Genomic DNA, 25,269 nt, shown 5'->3' on the forward strand with positions numbered 1-25,269 from the left:
AATATTCCTAAGAGCAAAGTAAGTAGCATTACCACCCCCAGTGTATAGGGCCTCAGCGGGCCCCATCATGCTTCCTCCATGGGCACAGAGAGTTTGTCATTCACTGTCTATATAGTTGAAAATGTATTAGAAAGTGTATATAAAGGAATTAGGCTTTGAACACAGCCAGGCTGAGCAGTTAGCCATCGCACCTGATGGCCCCTCCCATTTCTAACTTGAGGCTGGGCCAGAGCACGCCAGGCCCTCAGCTCAGAGGCAGGGAGCATCTGGCTTGGTGATTTCCAAGGCGCAGTTCTGACCAGAAGCTCCCAGACCGCAGGCTAGGAGGGGCGTTCAGGAGATCCACCCCATCCCTGGCACACAAGGAGACTGAGCTGGAGGGCTGGGATGATGTTGAGGCCCCCTTACTGTTTGCTCTTTCCCACTCCCTAGCCCAAGTTTAAACAAGTGAGGATTGCAAAAGCCATTTGAGCAGAGGCCTGGCACCCGACTCACCCGACTGGGAATACATGTTGCCATGAAGACAGTTATGTAAAGCAAGGATGCGGTTCATGGCCCAACACTGCCCACGCCTGGCTGGAGCCCTGCCTCGGTGATGTCAGTGTCCTGGCCACACTGATGGACCTGGCAGCGCTTGCCTGCTCTTTGCCTTAAGCCCGGCTGTTCTACTTCCTCCATGGGAACTGGCTCCCATGTTCCCACCACCCCCGGCCACCTTGGCAGCTTCTCTAATGCTTCTGGCTGTACCAGGCACTAGTCCCTTATACCAAAGACCCAGAATGGATACAGCAGGAGAAGCTGCATCCAGCCCCACTGTTTCACAGAAGTGGAAACTGAGTTTCAGACAGATGCTGCGCTTGCCCAAGGTCTTGAGACTAGTTGGTGGCAAAGCCTAAGCAAGGCCCCCATTCGTGGTGTCTTCCTCCTTGCCTGACTACTGCCTCCTATCCAGCTCTCTTCTCCACTAACCCCTCAGGCTGCTTCTCTCTCCAGACCTAGAGACATCCCTCACCACCCCCGTGCCCCAGGCCCCACACCAGTCCTGGGAGCCCACCATCACTCCTGCTCAAGTGCCTCTCAGCCTTCACTCTTACACTCTCCACTCCATTCTCCACCCTGAAGCCAGAGTGACTTTCCAAAAACCAAGTGAGGTTAGCCACTGCCCTGTTAAAAAACAACAACAAACTCCTGATAACTCCCCCTCACCCTGTGGATGGGCCCTCAGCGTGGTATGTGGTCTTCTCCAGCCCCGTCCCTACCTACTTTAGCGGTCTATTCCCAGCACATCCCTGTGCACACCTGACATCCCAATCACATAGCTCACCTAACTCGAAGCTGCTGAAAATTAAACACTACCTTATTGTGCACGGCACCTGAAGCATAGTAAGCTCAGCAAACATGAGCTGCTCTGGTAGGCTGGGCACTTCCCCACCGGTCTGCCTTCTAGGGCACACCTGTGCTGGCTGATGGGTGAGCTCGGCTCTTCTCTGCAAGCCAGGAGACATGTCCTTAACTGTGACCCTGGCCAGGCCCTCGACTCCCCAGAACCAGCTCACACCCTTCAAGACGAAGACTAAAATGAAGGACACCTACCCTGTCCAACATTTCTCAGGGATTTTGGGGGGAGGGGATGGTAGTAAAAACTTGAGGTGCTACATATGGATTGGTCATACAATTCATAAGTATTTTCCATCCCCTGAGAGCAGGGAAGATGCTGTCTCCTTGGGTCACTACAAGCACGTTGCATGTCTCAACTCAGGACTGGGGAAGGATGCCAGGAATATTCACCCCATGGCACCAGGAGGATAATCGGCAGTGGGTGCTCTTTGTGTTCTCACCACTTATTACCACATGTAGGTACTTGTAGTTTCACAGACGAAAGCACGAGGGGCCTAGTTTCATGAATGCACTGTTCTGTACTATATCCTGAGGTGAGCAGTGAGAAGCCCCATAGCCATGGGGTGGCCTCTATGAGCCTTCATAATGCAGACAGATTCCAACCTGCACCAAGAACCTGGCAGCCACTGGTTCACTAAGTTGTTCATCTACCCATCTCTCCATCCTTCATCCATCCATCCATCCATCCATCCATCCATCCATCCATCCATTGGACACTGATTTTAGCTCTATCCTTTGTTTATTGCCAAATAAAATATATATAAAGTGAATGTGTGTCCTCCCCAAATCCATATGTTGAAGTCCTAGTCCCCAGTGTCATGGTATTTATTTGAAGGGGGGGCCTTTGAGAAATAATTAGATTAAGATGAGGCCATGAGGGTGGAGCCCCCATGGTGGGATCTATGCCCTTGTCAGAAGAGGGTACAGTAGGATGTTGGCCATCCACAAACCAGGAGGAGGACCTGCACCAGACACAGACTCTCCTGGCACCTTGATATGGGACTTAAATATGTGTCGTTTAAGCCACAGTATTTTTTTATAGCAGCCCAAACGGACAAGACAAAGAATATGGAAAATCAGGAAAACAAACTAACTTTCCCAAACTCATTTTGAGCCTTCCTTCTTCCCTCCCTCCCTCCCTCTGTTCTTCCTCCTTGTTCATACCTGGAGGATGTATAGAGAGTTGCTCTAAGATGATAAATTACAAATAAGATAAACTCAGTCCTTATTTTTACTTTTATTATAGCTAGTGAGTCCATGAACTATTTCAAACATATGGGAAATTACGGAGAATAATGTAACAGTCACCCAAATAACCATCACTTTCTCCAATGGACGTTAACCTTTGGCCATATTTGCTTTAAGGGGGGACGTGGGGAGTGTTTGATTTCTTTTTTAAACAAGATGTTACAGACCTGGTTGAAGTTGCCTCCCTTGACCCTATCGAGCCTCCCTTGACCCTATCGAGCCTCCCTTGACCCTATCGAGCCTCCCTTCTCTAGCAGCTCTCCCCAGCTAGTATGTGCTGTTTGGGCAGGTTTGGGGCTTTTACTACCCAGCTTCAGCCCAATAAACATTACATAGCAGTCCTTTTTATAGTTTTGGATTTTATACACATGATATCATAGCACATACATCCTTTTATAACTTGCTTTTAATTTTATTGGATTTTTTAAAAATCGTATGTGTGATAGATACGGGTTTTAACAAGTCAAGCAACACAGACGTGAACGAAGGAAAAACAATCATCTCTCTTTGCCTCCTCCAATCTCACCACCCAAGGTAACCACTGTCGACAGGAGACAAACATCTTTCAGCACCTTTCCTTCTGCCCACAAACACACACAGGGACTCCGCCATCAAAGGTCCAAGGCCGAGGGAAAGGCCAGGGAAGGCTCCGAACAGGCCAGACAAGTAAGGTGGCCACACAGCAGACACCGCCTCGCCGGTGCTATGGAGCGAGAGGCAGGGCAGTCAGAGGCTGGGGAGGGAGGTGTGCAACTCCGCTGGCTGTTAAGACACAGCCTGCATGTTTCGCCACCCACACCCTCTCATGACAGACCCTGTGGTCTGAAAGGTGTCCAGGGTCAGGTGATACGCAGCGTCCTTTCTATTGAGTCCTTGGGCTGGGACATGGGAAGGGTCTGCTACTGTCAGAAGGGCAAGCCATGTAACTGATGCAGTGAAGGGACCACCATGCCTCTGCTGTCCTTTCTGATTAACGGTTGTCACCCAGATTGTCCCAGCTGAACGCTGACCTGCTGGTGTGGCGGGGTTGGGGGTGGAGGGGTCTGACATATTAAAGAAGTCTTTGAGAGCCCAAGCTGGCGTTAGCCGTGGCCGAGAAGGGGCTCACAGATTATTTGTTTTTTGACCGCTCCGTGAACCTGGAATGGAGACACAGAATGCCAGGAAGTTTCCAAGTTGGTTTTTTTTTTAACTTTTTAAAAGTGAATAGGACCAGACATGTTATGCTCAGAGTTGGACTGGAAATTTTTTTCTTGCCAAAAAAGAGAGTCAATAATTAGAGCTCAAGTTTCTTTTTTTTCAAAATGAGTTTCATGTCACTGCAGAGCAGTGAGAGAATGCGCAATCTGATGGGCTCCACTGTGGAGCTCGCGTTTTCCACCCCTGAGGCTGCAGCAGCTTGGGGAGAAACGCAAATGTTGCTGGGGCTTGGAAATCCAGATTTGCGATGGACGCTAAGGACCCTCCAGTGTTAAATTCTATTGTTCTATGCTTTTTCTTTTTCCTGCTTATTCATTCAACCTTTTTTTAGTACCTACCATGTGTAAAACACTGTTGTACACGTGGTAAGTACTCAGTGCAAAATCAGACAAACTCCCGCCGTCATAGAACTCAGAACTCCTTACGTAAGATCTCAAAACACAAAGCCTGCCGCCATTTGTCAATATTCCAACAATTCATTCATTCATTTTTCAAAGTGAATTTATCTCCAGAACACCTTCATGCACATGGAGAGAGGACAGGTATTCCTAGCCACATTTTCCAGATGGGCAGAGCAAGAGCTCCTAAGTATGAGAGAGGAGCGCCAGCGCGAATGTTGTGGCCTTTAACGAAACACAAACCAAGGTGGAAGGGCCCAGATCTCACTTCCTAGAACTTCTATCTAGCTCCTCACGCAGGCTTGGAGAACTTGAATGTGTACATCGTCTGATTTAATACCAAGAAGAAACCTTAGTTTCCAGACCAGACTGAAGAATCAGGTGGCAGATTCTGAAAAACAATGCTGGGGTAAGAAAAGTGAGGATGCCTGATTCCTCCCTACCCTGCTCCATTTTTCCAAAGTGTTTAACTCCCCATTTGACATCCTAACAGCTGGAAATGGTATTCTCTGTCCATTCTTTTCTGCCTCACTTTTTCCCTGGCCTGGTGTTGGCCCCAGTGAGGCTGACCTACAGCCCCCATTCAGGCTGGGTACTGAGGCCTCCTCAGGCCTCACAAAGGGCCTGGTGGCCATTCACTTCCTTCCATGGATGCCATCCAATCAATAGCAAGCCAGGGACTCCCTAAATTGCCCAGTGGGGTTTTACAGGATGCTTAATAACTTACCCATGGTTCTGGTTCCCCCAGCTCCAGGCTCCTGGCCAAGTCTTCCAAATTGTTTTCATCAGCCATGAAAGGGCTTTTAGTCTTGCAGCAGAATGCAGGGGCTTTTCTCTCTTTTCCTTGCAGGGCTGTGAAGCCCTTTCAGGCTGCTGTTTTCTCCCAGCACAGCCCACCCATCAGAAGACATCCAGTCCTGAATACGGGCCTGCTGGGTGAGAAGGTGGCTCCCAACAAACTTCCCAGGCAGCCTCAAGCTGGCAGCACAGCCAAAATAGGTTACCCGAATCTAATCTGTGCCCAAAGATATACTGGAGATTTCAGATAGCAGGTCTAGTTCATTAGTGAAAATGGGGAAAATAATAATGCATTTCTAACCTAACCAAAGACCCCAACCTATATCCTCCCAGTCACTAAAACACCCAAACACTTACAAACAATCCACCAGGGAGCTCTAAATCATATACACCAGTGGTTCCCAGCGTGTGGTCCTGGACCAGCAAACATCAGCATCTCATGGGGACTGAAAATGCCAATTTTCAGATGCCATCCTAAACCTACTGAATCAGACACTCTGGTGTGGGGACCCGCAATCTGAGTCGTAGCGAGACCTCCAGGGGATTCTGATGCATGCTAACATCCAGGAACTGCTGACATACAGCGATTACCTAATTATTTAACATTTAATGAACTTATGGGTGAGTGGGTACCTTTGTATGTAAGACATAATACTGGATTGAATTATTGGATATAAATTGCATTTCCCTTCTCTATTACAACAATGTAATATGAACAAATAATACATTTCTATGTAAAGATCCAGAATGAATGCACAGAATGTGCAGAAATAAGTTGCACAAATGGTAGACAGGAGGTATGTGGCCACCTTTACGTCTCTGATGTTTTCACCTCTCTTGGGATAGGCTTTATCACTTCTCAACTTCCCTTCTTCTAAGTTATGGGTTTTCCAGGCATCTTAGGATCACCTACTTAACTCACAAGCTTTTCAACTTTCTTACCAGACTTCTTCACCGCAGGCACACCACAAGCGTGAGTGGTGCTTCTACCAGGGAGAGAGCTGAGATATGTCTGTGGCTCACCCTCCATCTGGGATTCCAGAAACCTCAGCATTGTTGTTGGAGCAAGAGCAATTCTGGAATGGAATGATTGCAGATTCATATGTGAATTTTGAGTACAACTGTTGTAGCAGACACCTAGAGAGTAGAGTTCATAGGATGAGAAAACCAATGGGCCTCCCTGTTTGAGGAAACCTTCTCCGTTGAACAGATGGATGCTGGCCTCAATCCTGAACCTGGCCGTGCCCAGCAGGCTCATTTCAGGAGCTAATGCCCACTCCCTGGAAGGATCAGAGGATTGATTTGTTCACAAAATTCTTTGGGCAGTTGTGCCTCCCTGGCCTTATCTCAGATGCCAGCATCACAAGGACCCCCACAGGCCCACCACAAGAGCTTGGGCAAAGGCTTCACCTTCACCTGGGCACTTAAATGAAGAACCAGGAGTAGAAAGATGTTAATTCACTGAATCATTACAGAGGCCTCCAGTGTTGGGGGCAGGGGAGAAGAGGGGAGACACAGATGATTAAGTGTAGGGGTGCTGACTTCTCTGTACTTATAATTTAGAGGAGTTGTAACACGAATTCTGAAAACTCGTCTTTGTCTCCTGGGGAAGGGTGTACTCACCACATCATGCCTCTCCTTTATTATGTGTTAAAACAAATAACTACGGTTTAACATGTAATCATTAAAAATAATTGTTATAAAGAATGCCTTGCATCCTTTGTCAGAACTGCTGTGCTGACCACTTCCCACAAGAGGCTGCACAGTGGCGGGTCCTCACCCTGACACTGCTGCCCTCAGGCGACCTCTGGGGGTCAGGCACTCTGGAGGGGGGTTCCATTCCCAGTCTGTGGTCTGTGATATGGGTGGACACCTCCCTGTCCTTTCTGGGGTAGGAAAACTGAGGGGGTGGCTTTGGCAGCTTCTCTTGATGACAAAATCCATGGCATTTGAAGGGAGACATTTGGGAAGGAAGAGCTGCTGGCCCAAAGGGGAGAAACCAGGCACTGGAGAAGGGCGTGGGGTTGCGACACCGTCAGTGGGACTCTGCTTTGTTGACATCCAGATTCCTACCTCCTAGAAAACCTGGCCTTGCCACCTGGAATACTTCACTGGAAGCAAGGCTATTTGCCAAGTCATCAGCTCCCAGACTGAGATCGTACTGCTCGTTACCTAGCAATTATCAATAGTAGAGTCCCCAACTAGTAGGTGCTGACCAGTGGCCCCTGAGCAGCAGCACGGTGGGGCCACCGACCAGGGAGGCATACTGGGAACAGAATGGGGAACAGGGGCAGAGTGGGTGCAGTGTTAGCCGGCTCTAGCAGTGCCCACTGGTGTGGGACTGGATTTGGCCCACAGGCTGGAGGTTGCTGGTGTTCAGAAGCTGCCAGGTAAATTGTACACCATTAGCAGGGCTGATTAAGAGATTAGACGGTCTAAAATTTAAAACCTGGCTCCCTTGTCTATCAGCTGTGTGATTTGCACAAGTTAATCTCTCCAAGACTCAGTTTCCTCACCAACAATATGATGCTTTTAAAGGTGTCTTTCACATACAATTGCTGGGAAAACTAAGTCATGTAAATCTTGGTGTCTTGTACATTGTAAGGCCCTTGGAAAGGTACCCATTATTATTAATAGCTTTGATATGTGGGTCACGTTGTAAAAATGGCTAAAGGTTTGCTGGTTTAGGGGATTCCACATCAACAGGAAATAATTTATGTGGTAAGATAACTAAACAAATAAAATAGGTTAAGATGGATCTTTATCCAAATTTTCTTAAATTATTATGGATAATAATTAGGTAATAGTTGAAAAAATAATGGTTTGGTAGAGATTCCTCAGAGGGCTGAGGACTGAAATATCAGCAATGGAAATCAAAAACTTATTGGCTAACATTACCATCAGTATTTTACAATGCTCTGTAAAGAAATACAACATCTGGCCAACATAACACTCCACCTAGAGTCACATCTCATCATCAGAGAAGTCTGATAGTATTCATAACAACACTTTACATGGAAGGAACCAAACACGAAGTTTCTCTCCATTCCTACACAAAGCCGGCACTGGGCAGGCCTGCGTGAGCTGGGCGGGGCAGCCACGCAAGTGTCTGGAAGGCCCACGGGGCACAGGGCACAGATCTGAAGCCAGGACTTGACTAAACCTTGAACCCCAAACTAGCCTGAACCCACCGACATGCTGAACCTCAAACTCAACCCCAACACAACCATGCTTCATTGGCCTCTCATTTGGGGAAGGGATGTGAGGTGAGATGTGATTTGGACACAGAGGCTTCTGTCTCCTTCTTTCACATGGAAGGGCCCTTGTGAGCACACTGGGCCCACCTGTATACTCCAAGGAAATCTCCCTATTTAAGGTGAGCTGTTAGCAACCTAATTCTATCTGCTACAATTACCCTCTGTTATGGAAGGTAATGTAGTCACAGGTTCTGGGGATTGGAACTCAGACATATTGGAAGCCATTATTCAGCTTACCTAGTTCCTTTTTCTATGATAAGTATCTGAAAGTGAATTTTTTTATTAAAAAAAAAAAAGCAAAGTGGAGGGGAGCAACAATGCAACCCACGTTGGACCCCAGATGCACTCTCTCTTTGATGCAGCTGTGAAATAGTTTTGATTTCCATCAGGCACATTTGCCCACCATCTTTCAGAATGAACTTAAAATAATAAGGTGTCTGTAAACCATTACACACTTTCTTATTTACTATTTTTACCTGATTTGGGACAGCTTAGGAAACCAGATAGTTTATTCTGGAATTGCATCAAAAATGAGAATAACAAATATTTACACAATGCTCACTCACTGCCAGGAGCTTTCTAAGTGCTTCACGCATCACTTCCAGGCCTCCCAACAAGCTAGCGAAATGGCCCATGCAAAGGAATTCTGAAAACCCCCAAATTAATAATATGGGTGTTTATATACCAGTATGGAAAGATATGTAAGGTATATTAAGTGGGGAAAAAAGTTGCAGAAGTATCTATAATGTAGGACAACCACAGTTCAGGCTTTTCAGGGCCAAAGGGGTTCCTGGGATTCAGGACTTTCAGTTTTAAGACCTGGAAAGCCGCAAATGAGGACAAGATAATCAACCCAGGCAAATGAGATTCCATTTCCGTAATAATAACAACAAATATGTAGTCTCTCAGTTATGATGTAGTTAGCTGCAAAACACAGAAAACCCTGGCTTATTCGACAAACAATGAAGACATCTGCCATCACGCCCTTACAAGAGGTCCATATGCAACATGTGGCGTTGGTCCTCTGGCTCACTCTCTCAGACACCGCGGTGGCCTGGTTCTGCACCTCCAGTTCAGGAAGGGCAACGTCCAGCGCAGGAAGAGAGGCTGCCTCTGCCTGGTCATGGGGCGAGTCTTTCCCAGAAACCCCCAGCTCACTTCTCCAGTCTTATTGGCCAGAATTTCATCACATGCCCTTTCTTGATCGAAAGGCTTAAATAATAGTTTGAATTTCTTCAAAAAATGGGGTTGTTTAGAAGAGAGCAAAAATGGTTGTTGTGCAGACAGTCAACGACATCTTTTATGTGTCCATTTTCACATACTAAAAATATACGTACATTTAAACATTCTGTAAGAATATAAATAATGTTAATGGTTATTTGTGAAAGGGAACTTGTGCTAGTTAAGACACAAGTATCGTTTTCATTAGTTTTTACAATAAGCCTGTAATATTTTCATAACAGGTATTATTTTTTACATTTAAAAATGAAGTCATTCAGCCCTGGCTGGTGTGGCTCAGTGGATTGAGCAACAGCCTGTGAACCGAAAGGTCACGGGTTGGATTCCCAGTCAGACCACATGCCTGGGTTGCGGGCCAGGTCCCCATCTGGGGCTGGGGGAGGCCTGTGAGAGGCAATGATGGATGTATCTCTTGCATGTAGATGTTTCTCTCGTTCTCTTTCTCCCTCCCTTCTCCTCTCTCTAAAATCTTTTAAAAGAAAATTGAAGTCACTCAGAATCGAATGCAGGCACAAAAGATTGATTTCACTCAGGACGTGGGCCAGTGTCAGCAGAGAGTAAAAGAAGACTGTGACTGCGGCAGGGAAAACGCCCAGACAAGTAAGCAGACACTGAAAAGATTCAGATGACCCAGTGCACGCATTGTTGTTAGAGGAGCGACCCAGGAAGTGTACCATGTGTTACTATTTACCTATTTGAAATTTGGAAATGAAAATTTGTAATACTAAGTGTATATAAATAGGTTTCTAAATTCTAAATTCAATTAACAATTTTAATCTAAGAGAAGGTATGATTTAAAGAAATCTTGAGGTAAGTTTTGGGGTCTTTTAATATAAACTATATCTGTCATTTGGAATGGGCCATTTCTCTGACTTAGGCTAGAATTTCCTAAACTGTGCTCTGTAGAAATTTAGTATGTATCCCATGAAAACAATTGATGGTAGTGCTACTTTTTTCTACCAAAATTGATTGTAGAAAAACATATATGTAAAAAATCAAATAAATAAATGTTGACACTTTAAATATGTAATTTTATAATAATCTACCTAATTTAAATATACAATTAACATTACTATATTATAGTAATTGTATTAATTAGCCTAACTATATAATACCTAATTATAATGTAATTATATTATATAATTAAAATGTAAAATTACATTATATTATATAATTGTATAATTATAATATAATATTTCAACCATATAATAGAATTACACAATTAATAATTATATAATTATATTATAGTACATGATTATTAATTATGTAATAATCCAGAACAGCTGGAGCAATCTCTGGAGGACATTGCCTCTGTCCTGTGAGGCAGGGGCAGCATTTACCACTGATGTGTACGCTCACGGTGGCCGTCCCTAAAACCACCTAACAGCGTCCACTCTCCCTGCCTTGTTTACCAACAGAGCCCTGGTTTTGTTCTGGGTTCCCACGGCCCAGCCCCAAGACTTGGTTTTTCTCAGCTCCTTTGCAGCTAGAGTGGCCACGTAACAGAGTTTGGGTGAGACGTAAAGGAATGTGTAGTAAGGGGACTTCCGGAGAGATGTTTTACTGGTGAAAGGGAAAGACTCGGCTACTTTACACCGTTTGCCTTTTGTTTTTGTCTTTCTTGTGCCTGAGACACATACTTGACATCTGGAGCTACTGCATCCAACTCGTGACCATGAGAACGAAGGTCACATGCTAAGGATGGTAACCCAAGGAACCAAAGTTGGGGTCCTTGATGACATCACAGTGTCACTGTATCAGCCTTGGTCTGCTCATCGCCAGACTCCTTGGTATGAAGGAATAAAACCTAGTTAGTTAAGCCATATTGTCGGGTTCTTGTCACATGCAGCCAAATGCGACCCTATTGCACACCTATGTACATCATCCATTGATTGGTTACCATAAGTGTCACATACTTTGTCACCTAATTGCAGCATGTGTTCATGATATTAAGCAATGTCTATTCAATATTAAACAATAATACAACACTAACATGTTTAACTTTGTGGCCAACATACGAAAGCTTTAAGTGAAAAGAAGGGTCTTTGGCTTCTAAATGGTATCTGAACCAAACACAGATACAGAATACTTTTAAATGGGTATGAGCAACCTGAGCTTTAACTCAGGAGAAAACAAAACCTATATGCGTGCTGCCCAAGATGAAACAACGAACACTATTTGGAGTATTGGAGTAGCCTAATTTAAGAGGACACAATCATCACACAACCCAGAGCTCCGGTCCTTCGCCCCTCTGCTCCAATGTACCTGGGTAAGGTGTGACTTTTCACAGCACACTGCCCTGAAAGCAAAGACTGGAGGCAGTGTCTGTCTGGCATGCCTTTTGGCCACGACAAGGCTGTTTCTAATAGAGAGATGATTTTTAAAAGACACAAAATATTTAACACATAAATATATAAAAGACACAAAGTATCACATTAAGGGTATATATTATCAATATGACTTACCGCTGCTGATGTTGACTCGGCTCCTGTGCAGACATAACCATTCCTCATCTACTGCCAAGTGCAATCCCTCGGCCTTTCACGTCAAGACAGGAATCTGGTTCTAGTTCACAAAAGTCGTGTCCCCAGTTAACTTGGATTTGAGCAGCCTAAACACATAGGAGATTCAAAAGGGAGATGTATGACCTTCACACTGGCCCAGGGAGTGGGAGGAGGGTGCAGGGGTAGAGAGGAGTCAGGATGATCTGACCGCTCCTGCAGCAGGCCAAACGGGAGGAGAAGGCTTGCCAAGGGCCAAGGTCAGGTGCTGAGCAGGACCAGCTGCCCAGCGCTCTTCCTGTTCACTGGTGGTGATCTTTCATGGTGCAGCTTCCGTTTTCAAGCCCCCTCTCTTTTGCAACTGCCTTCCTGTGGGTGGGTTCTCATAGCCCAACACTGTCAGAGGCAATAGGAGACCAGGAAACCAGGCCAGAATCCGAGGGGAAAGAAAAAGAAAATAAGGGATTAGATCTGACAAGTTTACCAGAAAATGTTTGAGCTGCCTCTCTGTTACACTGCAAGGTTTTGCTGGACTCTTCTTTGCAATATTCCAACAAGAATTTAATTCTTTTTCCTTGGATGGAATTTGGATTTGGAGTGTTGTTTCCCCTCCACCCACCTTTATTCTGACACATGAACTCATTCAAGTGGCTGAACTAGACCACATAAAATAATTATAAAAATATATTATATAATTATTATTTTAGTTAATATTTATTAAACATTCTACAATGTATCAGGAGCCGTGCTAATTATTCATGTGCACAGCACATTCTCAGCAATATGATAAGGCTGTTGGCTCTATTTTCTAGAAGACAAAACGAGGAATGGAAATGTTAGGCAACTTGCGCATGATCACATAGCTACTAAGTGTCTGGAAAGGATATAAACACAGTCTGACTCCTCACTCCGTGTGCTGTACCATCCAGCAAACCACAACCCCATATGGCTACACAGTCCACCAAACCACCACATGATGCGGCTGCGCTGTCCAGCAAGGCCCTATACAATCCAGCAGCGTCTGCCGTGCTCCCAGCAACTTGCAAGATGCTAGGAATGGGTGGATGAATAAAGCAGAGTCCTGGCCAGAGGACCTCACTTATTCCCAGAACTTCCCGCGTGCCCAGGAGCAGGATCAGGGGTACTGGGAGAGTTGGCTGTCTAAAGGACACCTCAAGTCAGGATAAAGAACTTCAGCATGTGGTCACTTTGAGACCAAAAAAAAAAAAAAAAAAGGCATAGAACATAACCATGGTTTGAATGGACAAATATGGAATAATTATTTTGACCCCATGTCCACCAGAAAAGACTTAATCAAGATGAATTATACGCCAATCAGAATAGTGACGTCTATGAACAGTAGGAGGGGCTGGACACGAGCCTGGAGGCAGCCCCCGGAGCTGGAGCAGCGAGTGCCCGAGGTGCTCCTCCATGCCGTCGTGAGGAGCACCATGGGGGGGAGGACAGTTGGCTGTGTTTTCAGCGTTCATGGATGTTATTGTATGGGGAAAAAACACCTGATGTTACTCATGTTTTCATTAATATTGCGATTGATTATAAACCTATAAACCTATTTTTTCTGAAGCCTCTAAGCTTAACATACAGATTTTATTTGCTTATAAGTCGAGTAATTTTTGTGTTAAAATGAAAATACTCACTTCCACTTTCCCTTTGATTTATTCTCAGTAAGTCTTTACATTTGACAGATGAATATCTCCCTAAATGCCAACCGCATAGATTAGTCAAATTCCCTTAGAGATTTCAAACCAAAGTCACAAATATATGATTCTCCCGAGAACTTCAAGCACTAAACAGCAGACTCATAAATCTGAAAAGTAAAATCTTCCTAATCACTCAAGTAACTCATAAATCAGTCGATTTACAAATTTAATAAATAAATTAGATTAACTTCATCACTTAAAGCATCATAAAGAACATACCATACCCAAGCAGCACAAAAATTTAAAACCTGCTATTGTACTTACTCAAGTGCAATTTACACTAAAACATCAAAGCTGTCGATTCATTACCTCATCCTGGAATTACAAATTATTCATGTAGCCAAGGGGAACAGGACTGCCATCTCCAACTTACTGTATCAACTGAGGTCGTGGACTCTGGATATTGGAGACTTCCCAGGCCAATTCATTTGTCTCAGACTGCAATCATGGCCTGGTCATCTCTTTCAGTCCTATGCCTCTAAATGCCCCCTGTGTGCCTATGGCTTTCGGTTGTACACCCCCATCTGTAGTAGGCATTCATGCTGCTCACCCCTATTTCTGGTTCTTCTCTTTCTAGGAACACAGGAGAATCGTACTTCCTCACCTCCTGAAGTTAACCGTGGTCATGGACTTACCTCAGCCAAAGAAATATGAGTGGAAGTCATGGGCCACTTCACGGTGCAAGCATTTTGCTGAGGGGATGAGACGCTCCAGCTCTTTTTTTCCTCTTCACTGAAACAGTCCAGCTAGTGGAGACTCTATTAGACTGAATTCCAGAGAGAAAAGGACACAGCACAGAGACCTACATATAAGAAATCAACGTTTGTTGTGTCAATCCAGTGAGATTTTTCAGTTGTTTGCTACTGCAGCCTAGCCTTGTCCATCCTGACTGATAGCCGTCAGCCTACCCCGCTCTGCTGAACTCCACACACAGATCCCAGATACCAACTCAACAGCTCCACTGGGATGTCTAGACATTTCGAACCTAACAAACACACAACTGAATTTCTTATTATCTCCCTAAACACCCTGCTGCACTCAACCTGCCCCACCTCGTTTGGATGTCAGCTTTGTCTTTCTCACTGCACAGGCCAAAAACCTCAGCTTCATCCTCGTCTCTTTTCTTTCTCTCACCTCCTATATCCAGTCCATGAGCAAATACCTTTGGCTCTATTTTCAAAATATATGCAGAATTGGACCACTCCACCCCTCCTGTGCCGCCACCTTGACCTGACATCATCACCCACTTGGGCAATTACCATAGTCTCCCAATAGGTCTTGCTGCATCTATTCTAGTATCACCTTTACAGCTTATTCTTAACGCACAGATCATTTTAAACTTATCACCCCCTAAGCCGTGCAGCAGCCCTCTGTTTCACTCAGAATAAAAGCCAAAGTCTTCATAATGACCCACAAGGTCCTGCACCATGTGGCTCTCTTGACCCGCTCTCACCACACCCCCTGTTACCCTGCCCTGTGTCCCCTTTCACCCTGGCCACACTGCCTCCTTCTTATCCTTGACCACACCAGGCATGTTTCCAAGTGAGGGCTTCTGCTGAGGCTATGGTCTGTTGCATGGAATATTCTTTCCCTGGACAACCCCTTCATCTCCTCCAAGTTTTTGCTCAAACCTCACTTTCACAACGGGCCCTACCAATTTAAACCTGCGAACTGCCCGCCTCTGGACCTCCTCCTTCTCTTTACCTTATTCTACTTTTTCTTTTTTTCCCCATAGCATTTACTACCTTCTAACCTATTATATAATTAACTTCTTTATGATACATATTGGGTACTGACTTCTCCTAGCTGAACTGTAAGCTTTATAAGAACAGATATTTTTGTGTTTTTTTATTCACTGTTGTATCCCAAGTGCCTTAATTAGTGCACATAATAGGCACTCAGTAAATATTCATTGAAAAACTTGGTTGAATTACTGAATATATGAATTACTATGTGGGACGGGCACACAGGGGCAGAGTTCTCTTTCTCAGCTGACCTTGTCCCAGGCAAGTATTAGTTGGGCTAAGCTGAATTCTTACTATCCGAATTTTACTGATGGTATTTAGATTATAACTAAAATCGGACTGTGGTGGGTATATGCTTGCATTAGCATAAAGCGTGTTTTCTACAAACACTATTTGAAACTCATAATTGTCTTTCCTTGAATGTGCTATATTTTACTTGCTTCCTTTGAATATTATCATGTACTCATGTTTTCCACAGAACATTTTGTTGTTGTTGTTTTTGATGCTCAGGTTGCCACAGCCTGGCCAGTGGGAGTCCCAGAGATCTTGACAAGAAATTTGGCTTTTTTACAACAACAAGATGTCCTAAACCATTTCTACTTGCCATGCTCCAAAGATAGAGCCACAAAGTCAATGACTCACCAAGGGTCCCTGGTTGCTTGTGGTAGAGAATAATATTAGAGACCAAAATCTAGCAGCTGTAGGGATCCCCACTAGATCGCGCCCTGGGAACACAGGTGGGGGCAGCATCACCACCAGACCACTCTATGGACAGGTAGGTGTGATGTATCTTTAAAAGGTTTCATTAGCCAGGGTGAGCTCAGGAAAACAGCAGTCACACAGGGAATGTGCACTGGAAGAGAGACAAGACAAGCAATTGATTACAGAAGTGTTAGCTGGAGCTCTTTTCCTTCCTGACTGCTAGAAGATTAGACGCCATCATGAACGACACAGTCACTCTCTGGGCCAGGAAGTTCATGACCAAAAGACTACACTGGTGGAAACAAATGGTTGTCAGTGGCCTTCACCCTGGGAAGGTAACAGTCCCTAAGACAGAAATTCAGGGAAAACTAGCCAAAATGTATGAGACCAGACGTCATCTTTGTAATTGGAGTCAGGACCTATTTTGGTGGCGGCAGGACAACTGGCTTTGGCATGGATTGTGGTTCCTTAGATGACACAGAGAAAAATGAACCCAAACACAGACATGTAAGACGTGGCCTGTCCAAGCAGAAGATCTCCAGAAAACAGCGAAAGGAACACAAGGAGAGGGTGAAGAAATGCAAGGGGCTGCAAAGGTTACTGTTGGTGCTGGAAAAAGTGAGCTGCAGACGGGACAGCAGAAGGAGTCAAAATTCTTCAGTGTTTATCTGTGGTGAGTGTGCATGAGAGAATTAATAAACTAAGAACATTTTTTAAGAAGTGTGAGCTGGGGTGGGGACAGAAAAGGAATGCTGAGGTTAACCAGAGATTACTAACTGAGAGATGAATAACCCAGCATTACCTTTGGGTTGGGGAGCAGAAGGGAAGAGAGAGAGTTAATGGAAACCAGGACTTTAGGGGAGGACTCGGCGGGGCAGGCTGCCGGACCTCTCTCCACAGTTCCAGCTCCATCCCAGAGGAGCTCTGGCTGCAGAGGAAGGTGTGGCCCCACGGACACTGACACCCCCCAAGGTGCTGTGTAAGGCTGCAGCTGGGACTGCAGAAAGAAATTACAACCCAGAGTATAGCTGTCTGCTTCTGCCAGCTACCTCCCAACAGGAGGTAGAGACAGGAGAGAAGCCCTGCTTTCCTTTTTTCCACCCTCACATTTCCCGCCAGTGCCTCCCAGAACCAAGGAAGCCTCTGGCGAGGGGATAAGGGAAATGTGGCCCAACTCCAACGCCACAGAGCAGAGAAGGCGGGGCCTGAAGTGGGGCCACAATAGAGGGACAAACCAGCGCAAAGGCCATGAGGGCACCCATACTTTCCAATTAAAAGCCAGCTTCTTTAAGTGTTTTTTAAAATTCTTTCTCTGTGATAAAATATTGCCCAAGTTACCAGTTTCTTCATGCATCATATTATTTCTTATCAATTTTAATATGATGTGAAATATGTCTACACATTCATACAAACCTGTGTATCTAAACATCAATATAAATTAATGGACACTATTACACACTAATATCCATTCATATTTTACTAGAGTCTGGCCTGGATTACTCTCTCTCTTTCCTTTATTATGGTAAAACATGTACAACATAAAACTTACGATCCTAACCATTTCTAAGCATACAGTTCATTGGTGTGAAATATATCCACATTGTTGCGCAAGCCGCCTCCAGAACTCGTTTCATCCTGCAAAACTGAAAACCTATCCCTGTTAAACAACGACCCACCATCCCTCCTTCCCCAGCGCCCAGCAACCACCATTCTATTCTCTGTCTCTACCACTTTGCCTACTCCAGACAAATTTGTGGAATCATACAGTACCTGTCTTTGTGACGGGCCTATGTCACTTAGCATGACGTCTTCAAGGTTCATCCATGTTGTAGCGTGTGTCAGAATGCCCTTCCATCGTAAGGCGTTTGAAAACTCTGTTGTGTGTACACACACATATACCACATTTTGTTCATCCTATCCACTGTCAGGGGACACTTGGGGTACCCCCACCCTTTTGGCTGTTGTAGATGATGCTTCTATGAACATGGGTGTACCTTTCTTTCCTCTTTTTGACCTTCATTCTTAGCTATGTCAGACCTAGCACCTTCTTTCATCCTTAAATGAAGTTCATAAATAACATAGCGTACCTAACGCATCATTTCAGGAAAGTCAGTGCACAAAATAACGTATGTTCTGTTGGAGCAAGTGCCCGAGAACGATCGCACAGGGAGTATAACGACATAATCAAGTGTTTGCACTTGGCACACGGTTGCCTCAGCCACAATGACTCTAGGCTGCCTCAGGGCACTGCATTGGTGATTCAAAGACCACAAGTAGTGTTGCTCGGTGGCATGATTTCCGAGTGTTGGCAGCCAATACTTAGTAAGATTTGAAAAAAAGCAATCTTTCTTCAATGTCCACAGCAATTATGATCTTAGAAATCTAGTGCATATTTAGGCCAAAAAATGGATATTTCTATGTAAATAGAATCATGTCTTGACTCAGGTAGTTTTTTCCAGGTAATTTAAAACAGATTATTCCCCTTGTGGACACCATATAGGACACTGAAAATTTCTGAAGAACACAGGGTGATTTGTTGTGCAGGATGGTCCAGTGATTTGTGGGACATCTAGCATCTTTGTACCATGCCCACTAAATGCCAGTGGCACCCCTCAATCACGATGACAGCCAAGTGTCCCTAGACATTTCTAAAATGCCCCACAGGAGGCAGCACCCTCCATATTAAGAGCTGCTGTTCTGTAAGTAAGGAGAGTCCCCGTGCCTCTAACAGTTAAGTCTCACCACAGTAACACTGTATACCCACGGCCGCCACAAGAAAAAAACAAAGACAAAAAACCTCACAGACTGATCAATCTAATTGGCCAATTAGTGTGCTCTGAAATCCACTGCCAGGTTTGTGCCACGGTCATGCTTCGCACAGGTTGCTCCCAACCAATGCATGAGCGTAGTTGGGGATACTTATTCAGACCTATTCATGAAAGTCTCGAGACTCCTCTGGAAGATGACTTTGGCTGGAGATTTCCAGTAACTTTAATGAACCTTCCTTAGGCTGCACGACAGTCTAGGACATTTCTACCCAACCTTCCGGCCCTCTCCCCTACACTTGGGGTAAGATGTGCATTGCCTTCTGAGCTCGCAGCTCCCTCCCTATTTTCTCTCACATAGGTATTTCCTGAATAAAATCCTTGTATGTTTTATCACATCTTGCCATCTGCTTCTTAGAGGGCTTGGACTAACACAGCAACAAAGAACCACAAAACCTCCAAGGCACACAACGATAACTTTCTATTGCTCGCATTCAGGGCGGAGGTGGTTTAACGAGACAGCTTCGCTGGACTTGCTCCCATATCTTGGGCTGACTGGCTGAGAGTTGATCTAGGATGACCTCCACTGTGATACCTGAGGATGCAGCTGGACTGCACGCGTCTCTCTTCTGCCAGCAGGTTAGCCCAGACCTGTTCTGAGGGCAACAGCACAGGCACAGGAGAAAAGCTCAATGCATGCATAGGCCTATTTCACACCTCCGCTTGCCTCAGGTCAGCTATACGCATCGGCTAAAGAAAGTCATATGGCTGAGTCCAGGCTAAGCTGGAGGCCCCTAAAAAGTAACTGAATAAAAATAAATAAATTAATTAAAAAATAAATAAATAAACCCTCAAAAAAAAAAAGTACCATAACAAAGGGTCAGGACACAGGGACAGATGAAGTAGGGGACTATTTTCATAATTAATCACAATGTCCATGTGGTTTTCTTATTAGTAAAGCACCACTCTTCCTTAGTTCTTTTTAACTGTTACTTCTCTTAAATTTTTCTATAATCACAACATTGTAGAGTCACTTATTAATAGCAAGGAAGTCTGAAATTCTGAGTATTTACCAAAAGACTCTGAGTTACTCACATGAGGCTATTTAAATTGAAAAAATCCCTAGCCAGTGTGGCTCAGTTGGTTGGAGAGTCGTCCCATGGACTGAAAAGTCGTGGGTTCGATTCCCAGTCAGGGCACATGCTCAGGTTGTGGGTTTGATCATTGGTCAGGGTGCACACATACAGGAAGACAACCAATCTATGTTTCTCTCTCACATGATGTTTCTCTCCCTCTCTCTCTTCCCCTTTCCTTGCTCTAAAAGCAATGAAAAAAATGTCCTCGGGTGAGGATAAAAATACAAGTAATTTTTTTTATAAAATTGAAAAAAAAGACATTCCATTCACTGTCAAATTAAAGCCATTTGCCCCTCCCTGCATGACCCAGTGCTTTTACTGCCCGAGACAAAGATTAGAGCAATTACAGATAAGAAATAACCGACGTTCTCTTTGTACATCAGAGTCATTTACTGAATTTTCAAACCTCTTCCACACAAAAGTACAGAAATTAAAGCTTTATTATTTATAAAATAAATTTGATAAATTCAAAGTTATCTCTGTGATAACACCACTTACTTGCAGACCAACATTTTTTCTTAAGTAGGAGGAAAAGCTGTCCGGCAGCCAGGACATTGTGCTTACGCATCACTGGTCACGTGTGGCCCAGAGGAAAGTGAGTGGAGAACCGCAGGTTCAGCCCACATGACCTCTCCCTGCTCCAGGCTTCCACAACCCGTACTTTTCTGTTAAGTTTGCTCAATCCTGTTGTAAAGTAAAGAGCAGAGCCTTCCCCTACCTCTCATCATTTATTCTCTCATAAAAAAATTAATGTTTTGTGATCCTGAAAATTTTTTAGCCTACTGGAAATTTTCAGGGAGACAACAGTGAGCAGCCATCTGCACCTCACCTAGTTTCACCAGTCATTAACATCGTGCCTCCCCCACGCATCGCCGTGTTTACACAAACTTCCCTTTGCCGGGCTCCCCAAGAGCAGCGCGCCAATACCATGGCACCTCACCCCTCACTACTTCTCCATTCTCTCCCAACATCAACGCCATTGTCCTGTTATCCAGAACACTGTTGCCACACCTAAGAAACTCATCATAAAGTTCGACACAGAGTGCACATGAAATTTCCCTACTTCTTTTCTTTTAATCCAGATTCCACTGCATTTGGTTATCATATTGCATTAATCTGTTAGCTGGAAGAATAAATAGCATATGGATGCTTGGGTCCTACCCCAGAGTTACTAAAACATATTTTCCTAGGTTGGAGCCCTGGAATCTATCCTTTTAAAACCCTTTCTAAATGACCCTGACAAGAGTCAAGTTTGGGGACCACTGAGTTCTTCTTGTAAGGTTAATTAACTTTTCAGGAGTCCTTGGCTGTTGCCCAAACAGACTTCAGTGAGTCCTCGTGCTAGGCATAATAAATGTGGTGGGGGGACTATAACTCATTATAACGGATATCCATTTCTTCTCTTCCCTTGCCAATCTCCCTCCCTTCTGATCCTACCTGCTTCTTACCTCTTAGCACTGTTCTTAGTAAGAAGGATTTGATTGACAGGCTTTGAAGGCCTAGCCCTAGACCTTGTCTTGGAGTTTTCTAACTCTATTAATCCAATATCTTTGGAGATACTTTTTGATTTAATAATCTGGGGTGAGGAGGAGGAGAGGGGAGGATTGGCTTGTTGAAACGCAGGTTCTTAGGCTCTCTCCAGGCTCAGAATATGCATTTTCATCAGCTCCCCAGGTAATCCACATCCCCCTCTTCTGTATTTTACTGTAGGAGCCTTGCAAAGTGATTTACGTTTGCAAAGCAACTCAGTAAACATCTGGTTGTGTCATTGAATCAAGTCTCACTCTTAGAACCCTTGCCCACAAAACACAGGCACCGAACTAACTTACATTCCCATCTTTTAATGCATGTCTTTTGATGCTCCCATCTCACCAGTCTTCTCTTACGGAAACATCAGCTAACAGAGCTTCAGCTCCTCTCTGCAACCACAGAGACAGACACCTTCCTTCTGTGTCACCCTGCCTTTTACTCCCACTCTGACTCAATTCCCTTTAGTATTGACTCCAGTTTTTTTCTAAGTGTATGCCTGACCATTTGGCTCAAGGGGCATTTTCAGGCCCTCTTTTTTCTTTTTGGTGGGTAGAGATGGTACTGAGGAAGGCCCAGAGGAAAAGTACGGACGACAAAGTCCCAGCACTCTGCTTTCCACACGCCACTACGCACTGAGTCGTCACCTACAGCAGAAAAAGAGCTTACTTTTTACTTCGGATTTTCACTCTACTTGCTCTGTTTGCTAAGTAATCTGATCTATTTGAAAAGCAAATATTCTTTTTAAAAAGTTACATTGCATTTTCTACAAAGCTGTGTTTTGCTAACATGGAAAGAAACTGAAGTTTAATCTTTTTCACATAATTGTTAGTTAAACTATCTGCTGTCTCAGTAAAGATAAGAAGTACTCTAGAATCCAAATTTGCCTGTGGTGAAGGATACAATTTTTTTTTCCAGACCTTTCAAGGCAGAAAATAATTCCTGCTGATTCTAGTGATGCCACTAGGGATTCTAGCGGGATGGTGCGGAAGATGTCAAACTGTCACCGGAGAGGAAGTCAGAACTGAGATATCCTCTTTGCTGGCGGAAGCCTGCATGTGTGTATAATAAAGACCATCCACAAAGGCATAAGCATATTGGGAGTGATAGACAGTCACTCTGAGAAGATAAGAAAAATACCATTCTTATCGCCTCATTAGTAGAAAATCCAGAGCACTGCTTTAATGAGGGAAACTGAGTCTTCCCGATGGACAGTGCAGCCACAGTTTTCAGAACACGACTAAGTGAAGCAGAGCAACTTCCTGACAGAGCCGTCCGAAGAGACGCCGGAGCCAGGGCACCGGTGGAGGCAGTGACGCGTGGGCCGCTCGGGGCTAGAACACGTGCACGGGGTAGCTTTAAGGATGTGCTGTGGATCAAAGGTGGCTGCACATTCTTGGCTACTCCTCCCTTTTAGAGGTGGAGTCTAATTCTCCTACCCGAAATTCAGGCTGGCTTTAGTGACTTTCTTGACCGACAGAATGTGAAAGAAGTGATGTTCTGGAAATTCTGAGGCCAAGTCAGAAGAAGTCTTTTAGCTTCTACCTAGATTTCTTAAAACACTCTGAGGGAAGTCAACCACGAGGTAAGAAGTTTGACTGCATTGAGATCACAATGCGGTGAGAAACCCAAACTAGCCAGAGAGGGAGGGGGAGAGAGGCCAGCCCCAGCTGTTCCAGCCACACCAGACCAGGTAGGTGCCAGTTCTGTGGGTGAAAGATTCACACTGGACTTTGCAGCCTCAGCTGATGCAATGTGTGAAAGAACCAAGGCACCAGAAGATAGCCAGAACCAAGGCCGCAGGCACATGGCCCTCGTTCAGCTATCCCAGCCATCTCCAGCCATTAAACTATTAAACCCCAGCTGAGGCTCCAGTCATCAGGAAACAGGGATGAGGCCCTCTGCTGTGTCCTCTCTGAATTTCTGGCCTACAAAACATTAACGTAAGAACACGGTTGATGTTTTATGATACTGAGTTTTAGAGTGGTTTGCTATGCAGTAATAGATAACTGGAGCAGATGCTGAAGAGAGAATTTTTATTACTTAGCTATTGCCATAATAATGCAGCATAATACTCGATTCCAAAATTTGGTGAGTTTCAACAACATTTATTTTTCTTACTCATGGGTCTGTGCTCTCCTTTAAGCTGTGAGGGAGCTGGGCATGCTCAAGGTTGCAGGGTGGATTCTCACTTTGTTCTGGTGCCAGGCTGAAGGGGAAACATCTATTCGGGGCATGCTGGGTCACTTTTGTACAGGAGTCCAAGCACAACTCTGCAAAGCCATTTTGACACCTCTGGCTTCTTCATAATCACTTATTCTATTGGCCAAGTAGGCTATGTGGTCAAGCTCCAAGTCAAGGGGGTAACTACACTCCCACCCAAGTGAGAGGAAGAAGAGAAGACTTGCTGACCAATACTCCAACCTAGTGAGAGCTTCAAGCGTCCGATAACAGTGGTGATGATAGTGAGTGGTGTCAGACTGGACCATTTTAAGGTATTTCTGTAATTTGGTACTTACACATCTAGAACCCAGAGAGAACGCATATTAAGTGTGTGAGTGAAGGTGTGTGAGTACAGGGATCAGTACTTTTTTGTACTAAATACCCACAAACAGGAGGCACATAAAAATTATGAAAAGGCAAAAGAAATGTAGTAAAAGAGCAAAAGGAGAGGAATTTATAAAAAGAAAGCAGAAAATGAAACCCTTTATCACTTGTTGGGAGGCCAGGAGGAAACACCTGTTTCTTGGTTTGTCTCACACGTGGGCAGAGCCGCTACAAGGCAGTCAGTCCCTGAGGGAAGCCCCAAGAGACCAGCTCCTCCTTAAGAAGAGGTTTTGCTTTTCTATAACAGACACATTCAGCATGGCATACAGCACCCTCAAACACTGCTCTCCCACTCAGCACCACACTTACATCCAATGAAAGTGCCTTTAATGACAGTGCTGGGAGCAGAGGGTGCCCCGCTCCCAGCGGAGAGTTAACTATTGACACAGCTCTGGGGTGCACAGAAAGGCACAAAAAGCTGTGGGCAGCAAGCAGAGCCAGACCAAGGGGAATTAAGAAAGCCCTCGGGAGAGAAGAGGTTTCTAAACTGGGATTGGACGCAAAGGCAAGAAGATGTGGAAGTAGCACTCAGTTCCATTTTCGTTGTATACGTAGAGGTCACAAGGCTGGGGAGGGAGCTGAGGTCAGATCGTGGTGGGTCTTGGATGCCAGGGTGAAAAGCATATTCTTAATTCAGCGGGAGCCACTGGAAACTTTTGAACAAGAAGTGACATGAAGGAGTTGTCTTCCAGTATTATTCTTTCCTGCTTCTTTAGTAACAAAACTTCAATTTTTAAAAATTTTCTTATTGTATGTTTTCCATTACCATTTAACCACCTTATGCCCTCCTCCAGCGCCAAAACCCCTCAATTTTTAACTGGGTATATGCGTGTGCAAAATAAAGATTACATTTCCTAATATCTCTTGCAGCTAGGAGTGGTCATGTGACTAAATTCTGGTTAATGAAATATAAAGGAAACAGTGTATACAACTTCTAGGAAATGTTCTTAAAGGGAGAGGAAACTGTTCCTTTTTTTTTTTTCCTGTTAGATGGAAGCAGAACCTAATCCTAGCATGTAAATTATTT

Source organism: Desmodus rotundus, chromosome 5 (assembly GCF_022682495.2).
Source record: "Desmodus rotundus isolate HL8 chromosome 5, HLdesRot8A.1, whole genome shotgun sequence".
NCBI lineage: Eukaryota > Metazoa > Chordata > Mammalia > Chiroptera > Phyllostomidae > Desmodus > Desmodus rotundus.